We start from the raw sequence: 8,316 nt of genomic DNA, 5'->3' as shown, positions 1-8,316 counted from the left end.
TAAAATCTCTTCATTTTAAATTTCAATGTAAATTTATGTGATACAGATATTATTATTTTTTGTATTTTATCCTTGTATGTCAATGACCCATACACACACACACACACACACACACACACACATATATATATATATATATATAGCAAGGATGCATTAAATTGATAAAAAGTAAAGACATTTATAATGTTACAAAATGTTTCAGTTTCAAATAAATGCTGATGTTTTCAACATTCTATTCATTCTATTCAAAAAAAATGTATCAGTTTCCTTAAAATTATGAAGCAGCACAGCTGCTTCCAACATTGATAATAATCAGAAATGTTTCTTGAGCAGCAGATTAGCATATTAGAATGATTTGAAGTAATGATGCTAAAAATTCAGCTTTTGAACCAAACAGTGATGTATGGCGACAACTGTAAAGAAAACTGCTGAGAAACTACAGTATATAACAGTGCATAAACAATTACTCTTTAACAAGACCACAGAGAGAGAGAGAATGAGCGAGAGCAGGGCTTTGATTCGTGCTTCATTCGTCTGATCTGCCTCAGTCATTTCTCTGCTCTTTTCATCACTCTGGCCTTTCTTTTTATCCTTCATTCCTTTCCTGATCACTCTCTCTCTCTTTCTCTCTCTCCATCCTGTTCTCCATCCATTCCCCTTTCACACACTCTGCGTTTGTCTTGCATTTCTTTCTGCTAAACGGCGTCTGGCATGTCAAATTATTACCAGCAGTTTAGCAGCGTTGTGAACCTTCAGCTGAACCCATGAGCTATGCGACACAGCAAAACTATTCCAATCAATAATACTGTCCACACTGCAAGCATTACCATAATACAACACGACAGTGTTATAATCAGCGGATGAATGCGTGATGAATCACAGTGAATGAGAAAATGTCTGCTACTATGCTAAAGTCTGTTCACACCAAGAACGATAACTACAATGATAACTATATTAGTGTCCACACCAACACAGTATTGTTTTGTTTATTATAAGCTGCTGCAGTTTTGTCGTCTGCTGCTTTAAATGCTTAAGCTGTTAAAAGCAGACTGGATGCTGATTGACTGTTCATCTGCTGGAGAAAAAAATAAACACTTTTTATTAACAAGCAAAAAGGCTTTTTTCTCACAATTGGAAGGAAAAAAAAGAATTGCGAGATTTAAACTCAAAATTCTTTTTTCCTTGCAATTCCAAATTTTAATCTTCACCACAGAAGAAAAAAAATATGTAATTGTGACTTTTTATCTCAGAATTCCGAGTTTTATTCTCAAAGTTTAAATGTTGTAATTTTAAGTTTCTAGCTTGCAGTTCTAACTTGTTTTTTCTCAGTATTGCTAAAAAAAAGTCTACATTGTGAAATACAATTTTTTATCACATAGCAAAAACAAGCTTCCATAATATAATTCCTCTGGCATTATTGTAATAGTTGTGGTGTGAACTTTGTTGTTCTTTTTAAATTTAGAACGATTAGAAGCATCGGCACCATGGCCGTCACCATGGCAGCGTAATATTCCTCCAACTAGGAGTGATATGTCTATCAGTATCGTTCTAGTGAACGAGTCTTCATTGTCTCTCTGTGTTCATTTGAGTCTCGTCTCTTCCCGTCATGTTTGTGTGTGTTTGACAGCTCTAACCGCAGCAGATTCTAACCTTTCAGTCAACCTCTGCAGACACACACACACACACACACGAGATACAGACTCTCAAGCAGACAAAGGCAAACACGCTTAGAGATACACATGCAGACTCATGTAGATAAACATACACACGCATAGACACACAAGGACACATGCAGACTTGCACACACAGACAAACACTCATGCAGATACACTAACACACACACATACACAACTCTCTATAGCTATCTTTGTGAGGACACAGACAACGCAATCTCTAGCTCCTTACCCTAAACCTAGCATCCAAACTAATTGCCTCACCCAAACCCTTACCCTAAACCTAACCTTTACCCAATTATAACCTGATCCCTAAAACCAAGTCTTGACCCTCAAACAGGCCTTTAAATGGGTCTCAGAAAGTGAGGACTGGCCAAAATGTCCTCACTTTACAAAATTGTCCTCACTCTGATGGTCTAAAACTCAAACCGGCCATCACAAAGACACACACATGCAGACTAACACATACAGACACACAAACAGAGACACACATACTCATGCAGGTTCACTAACACTCACACACACACACACACACATACACTCACACAGACTAACACACATGCAGATTCACTTCCACACACACAGACAGACACACGCATACAGACTAACATACACAGACACACACACACTCATGTAAATACACACACAGTCATGGAGATATGCACTATTGCACTATTGCACTATTTCCTTCTTAACCTTTAAATACCTCTTCTGCACATTATCATGCACAGTTATTATGTAAAGTTAGGTTATGTGTATGTATAGTCAGTTATATATAGTATATGCATAGTTAGATGTATAGGTTTAAAAACGTATGTATGTCTAATGTATGTATGTTCATATTTATGTTTATTTATGTAGCACCGTGGTCCTGCGAGACATGACATTTCGTTCCACTGTATGTCCACACATGTAGTGGAATGACAATAAACCTCGACTTGACTTGATGTTTGTTTTGTGAATTGTGGGGACTTTCCATAGACTTCTATAGTTTTTATACTAAACAATATTGTCTATCCCCTAACCCATCCCTAACCCTAAACCTACCCCATACAGAAAACATGTTTGCATTGTTACATTTTCAGATAAACATCATTTACTATTTTTAATCTTTTTTTTTTTTACATTGTGGGGACCGTCTGTCAAACCACAGGTCCCCACCATGTCAAAAATTTCAGGTTTTACTATCCTTGTGGGGATATTTGGTCCCCACAATGTAGCAAGAACAAGTACACACAAACATAGACACACGTACTCATGCAGATTCACTTACACCCACATATAGACACACGCAAACATACACTCACGCAGATACACTAACACACACACACACTAATGTAGCTACACATACACACATATGCAAACACGCATGCAGACTAACACACACACACACACAGACACACACACACTCCTGTAGATGCACATACACACACATAGACACACACATTCAGATACAGTAATACACAAAGACACACACACATATGCAGATACACACACAAACATACACACACACACACATATACATACAAACAGAGACACACTCATGCAGATTCACTTACACGCATATAGACAAACATGCATGCAGATTAACACACACACACACACACACACACGCAGACATACACAAGATACACACACAGACGGACAAACAGACACACAAATGCAGTCTGTGGGAAATGCCCTGTGTTTGAGGACAGTACAGGCACACACACGTACAGACGCAGCATCTGACACACACCCCTTTTCATTCAGCTATTCAGAGTAATTGTCCTGCATGCTTACATGACTATAATCATGTAATTCATCATGTAAATGCCTGTAATGCTACTTGAAGTTATAATTAAAGCTAATTAAACAGATTTAAGGACCTGTGTGTGATGTTTCCCGCTCTAATGTTTACACGCGATATTAAACGGTTTTGGTTTATGACTGCAGATGGATTACATTAGATATGTATACAATGATCTAGAAGCATCACTGATGGTGTGTCTGTGTTTAAGGGATAATTCACCCAAAATTAAGATTTTGTCATTACGTACTCATCGTCACGTCGCTCCTCTTCGAAAAACAGCGTTGTTATCATTATATATCATTATATATATGCTATTACATATTACAGAAAATTACATAAACATTAACTGAAATAAAATAAAATATTTTAGCAAGGCAACATTTCTCATTTTGTATTTAGTTTAAGTTGAGGTACTAAAATAACTAAAACTTAATAAGAACTATATAAAAATATTTAAAAAGCAAAACCTAATAAAAGTGTCAAAAACACACAACTACTAAATTACTAAAAATTGCTAAAACTTCAGTACTTGAAATAAGCATTAACTGAAATAATAATAATAATAAAAATATTTATATAAAAATGTATGTGTACGATTTTGTTTAGTTTGAGGTACTAAAATAACTAAAACTTCATAAAAACTATATAAAATTATTTTAAAAAGCAAAACCTAATAAAAATGATAAAAACACACAACTACTAAATTACTAAAAATTACTAAAACTTCAGTACTTGAAATAAGCATTAACTAAAATAAAATAAAAAATATATATAACATTTATTTATAATTTATTTATATCAAAATATGTTTGTATATGTACTAAAACTTCAGTACTTGCAATAAGATAAGCATTGCCTGAAATAAAATATTAAAAAGATTAAATGACTAAAACTTTATAAGAAATATAAATATTTAGTTTTTAATTTATATATATAATTAAATATATAATATGATTAATTTGTGTATGTGTGTGTTGTTTTAGCATTCTTTATATACTATTATAGTATGTATTAATATTTTAAACTCATATGTATTTTATTTTCCATTTTCATCTTATTTTTAGATTGAGTTTTAGTAATTTTGTTATATAATTTTGTCATTTTTTAGTTTTTGGATTTTTTATGTATTTATGTTTTGCTTTATTTTTTTATTTTTTATTAGTTTGTTATTTTAGTACTTGAGCTTAAACTTATTTATTTTACTTAGTTACCTATTTCTAATTTTCTAATTTTAATTTATTATGTTTGTTTTTATGTATGTTTTATTTCAGATTTCAGATTTCTAATTGTTTTAGTTTCAGTTAACACAGAAGAAAACCGATTACACTATAATGTCTGCTTCTCAGTGTTTAAAACATACTCTTGTTAAGTTATGAATTGCAATTATGTATATGAATTATTTACATTCACATACATATATATTGTATTCATTTATTTATTCACTTCGGGCCTGAACATATGGCTATATGTGAATAAATAAATAGATATTTGATTATAAATTATTAAATAAAAGCATTACACTGTATAATTGTAATTGACAGTTTCTGTGCATTAAAAAGTGTGTGTTTTTGTTATAAAAGACAGAAAGAAATAATAATAATAAGTTGGAGTTAGTTAATGAGTGTTCAGACAGTACTGAGACACTTTAACCACATCTGTCTGACGGTTTTGCATATTATACATCTTAATGTCACGTACACACACAATGTTCGTTAAACCACTCAAACCTCCCCGATATCGACCAATCAGATGTTAACTGCTGTTTGTCTCCAGCTAATCTCCTCCATTCCCATCAAACACACACAAAATAACCAAAGACATCAGCTCAGACGCCGTATGCGTGTGTGTGTGTGTTCTCAGACTAATTATCTCTAATTGACCTGGGGAAATGTCAAGCCTGTATTAACGCTGCATGGTAGCAAGAAACGATCAAAGACATGTGAGGGAAACTGCAGGCTTTAGTACGTCACACACACACACACACACCCTGTGCGCTATTGTTCAGAGACACAGCCGTGAATGTCAGAGATGGGCTCAGGTTTGAACACATAAGGCAGAGCCTGTCAGAGCAGAGATCCAGCAGAGATGAGCTGCTTTGCTGTCAGGAGCAAATTATCTCAACGCTTGGGCTGATTTTGTTGACAACGATCAGTCATCGTCACGTTCTTAACTTGGAATCACAGCTAAAGTGAATTCTTTTAATGATTATTCATGATAATAATAATTTGTCATGCATTCAGTGGTATTTTTAGCTTTGAGCCGGCTGCCGCCTCATCATCGTTTTTTCTCGTCTTTCTTGTTAATTATTCTTCTTGCTTGTTTTTTCATGTCTTTCTGGCCTGTTCACACCAAGTCGTTTTTTTTTTGGGATGAAAAACATCACACTGAGACGTAACACGCTGAAAAGGTTATTTATTTTATTCATTTGTAAAAATGTTTTAATTGTTTTTAAGGGCACATATTTTGCATTATTTTAGATATTTGTATCATTTAGTCATTGTGGGTTTTGTTTTTGGTGATTAAAGTCTTCTTTTTTAAAAGAGTGATTTTTTTTTTACCAAAAAAATAGTTTGAATGCTGAACAATTAATTCAGGTATCCACAGTGTGAACATTTTTATGAATTTATTTATTTTTTTTATTTAATTCAGGTGTTTATTTATAAATGAAAGAATTCGTGAATAAACAATTAATGTTTATCAGAAAATGACAAAAGTTTTAACATTTTATTTTATTTTATTTACAAATGACAAACAACAGGTTTTATATGGAGGATAGGTTATTTATTTATTTATTTACAATTTATTTTTTCCTGAGAGAACATAGTGAAAAGTGTAAAAACACATTTTATTTTATTTTTTTATTTTTTTATTTTATTGTTTAGCCAAATGAGAAACGGGTTTTGTACAGATGATAGATTATTCGATGAGAGAACAGAGTGAAAAGTGTAAAATATATATATATATATATATATATATATATTAGCCAAATGAGAAACAACAGGTTTTATACAGAGGATAGGTTATTTGTTTGTCTATTTTTTAATTTTTTATTTACAGTTCATTTTTTCCTGAGAGAACAGAGTGTAACAACAGTTATTTTATGTTATTTTATCATTTAGCCGAATGACAACAGTTTTTATACAGAGGGTTTTTTTTTTTTCATTGACAAGCACTTTATTAACTTTTTGCAGAAAATGACAAAAGTTTGACATTGAATGAATATTGCTATATTTTTGTGTCTATTAGATGCATTAGATTTGCTGTTAACAGGCCTTTTCTCTTTCATTCTCTTCATTCCTTACACAGCTGATCCTCAGACGTCACCAGACACACACACACACACCCATCAATCTTTCCTTTAGCTCGACTGACAGACCTTTATTGTTGCACAATAGAAAACCCCCACAACACACAGATTCATTACCAGCCCCCAACAATCCCAGAATCCCCCAAGAGAGCCGCAGATGGTCACCCATCACGCACTGCATCAGATAACTGCAGTTTATCTCTGCAGATTAATATTCATCAAGAGCAACAGAACACGCTAATGTGATCAAGAGTCCAAACAGACATACAGCAGAGGCCGCTTCACATCCAACACACAGCATCCTCTTTCAGCACACAAACGCCGGACGTGCGTCTCAGACTTTTGGTGTGCATCTGAGATGTCTCTCGTATCTCTGACACCTCCAGAGCGGCTGTTTTTATTGTTTTAATCAGTCAGCGGCAATCAAACAGCCCGCGAAAACCTAGAGAGCTGCATGCAATATTCATGATGAATGCTGCAGCTCTGCCATATAATATTGCATTTCGGTTATTGTCAGACGCGCCGTGGAACAGATGATCATATCACGACATTTCAGTGATGTATGTTTTTAATACATCTGCAGACTGAATGTGTGTGTGAGTGTGTGTTATATATTCTTTGCAGTTGCGAACGGAAAAATATCAAGACCTGACTTCAGCATGTAAAATGCATATCCTATACTTTTGCATATATATATATATATATATATATATATATATATATATAAGGGCACACTTTTCATTATTTTATATTTTTAGTATGATTTGCTTTGATTTTAGTGTGATTTAGTCTTTGTAGGTTTTGTTTTTTGTTTTTTCCCCCTACTGAACTCAATTAAAAATTTAATTTTTTAATTGAGTTCAGGGATTTTTTTTATTTATAAATAAATGAATTCATGAATTAATAATTAATTTAGTTCTTTCAGAAAATTACATTAAATTTAATTCATATTTTAAATATAATGTTGTCATTAAATTAATATTTTATATTTTGTGTAATTTATGCATTGTGGTTTTCATATTTTTTGTTCTACTTTTTTAAAGAATATTTATTTATGAATGAATGAATTAACAATTCATTAAAGTTAATGCATATTTTATATTTTTGTGTCATTTAGTTAGTTTTAAAGTCTGCTTTTTTGAAAGAGTATGTATACATGTACATATTATTGCATATATACAGAGTTCTATTTATTTATTTATTTATTTATTTGCAATTAATTGTAATAGATTAATGATTATTAATTATTAATAAAAAGCCTAAAAACTTTATTTTATTTTATTTTATTTTTCAGCCAAATGACAAACAGGTTTTGTACAGGGGAGAGGCTATTTATTTATTTATTTATTTATTTATTTATTTATTTATTTATTTATTTATTTATTTATTTGCAATTCATTTTTCCACTGACAGAACAGGGTAAAACGTCTAAAACATTTTATTTCATTTTATTTTATTTATTTTATTTTTTTTATTTTATTTAATTTTTCAGCCAAATGACAAATAGGTTTTGTACAGCGGAGAGGTTTATTTATTTATTTATT

The sequence above is a fragment of the Labeo rohita genome, chromosome 21 (assembly GCF_022985175.1).
Source record: "Labeo rohita strain BAU-BD-2019 chromosome 21, IGBB_LRoh.1.0, whole genome shotgun sequence".
Lineage (NCBI taxonomy): Eukaryota > Metazoa > Chordata > Actinopteri > Cypriniformes > Cyprinidae > Labeo > Labeo rohita.
The sequence above is the reverse complement of the archived record's forward strand: the minus strand, read 5'-3'. Positions refer to the sequence as shown.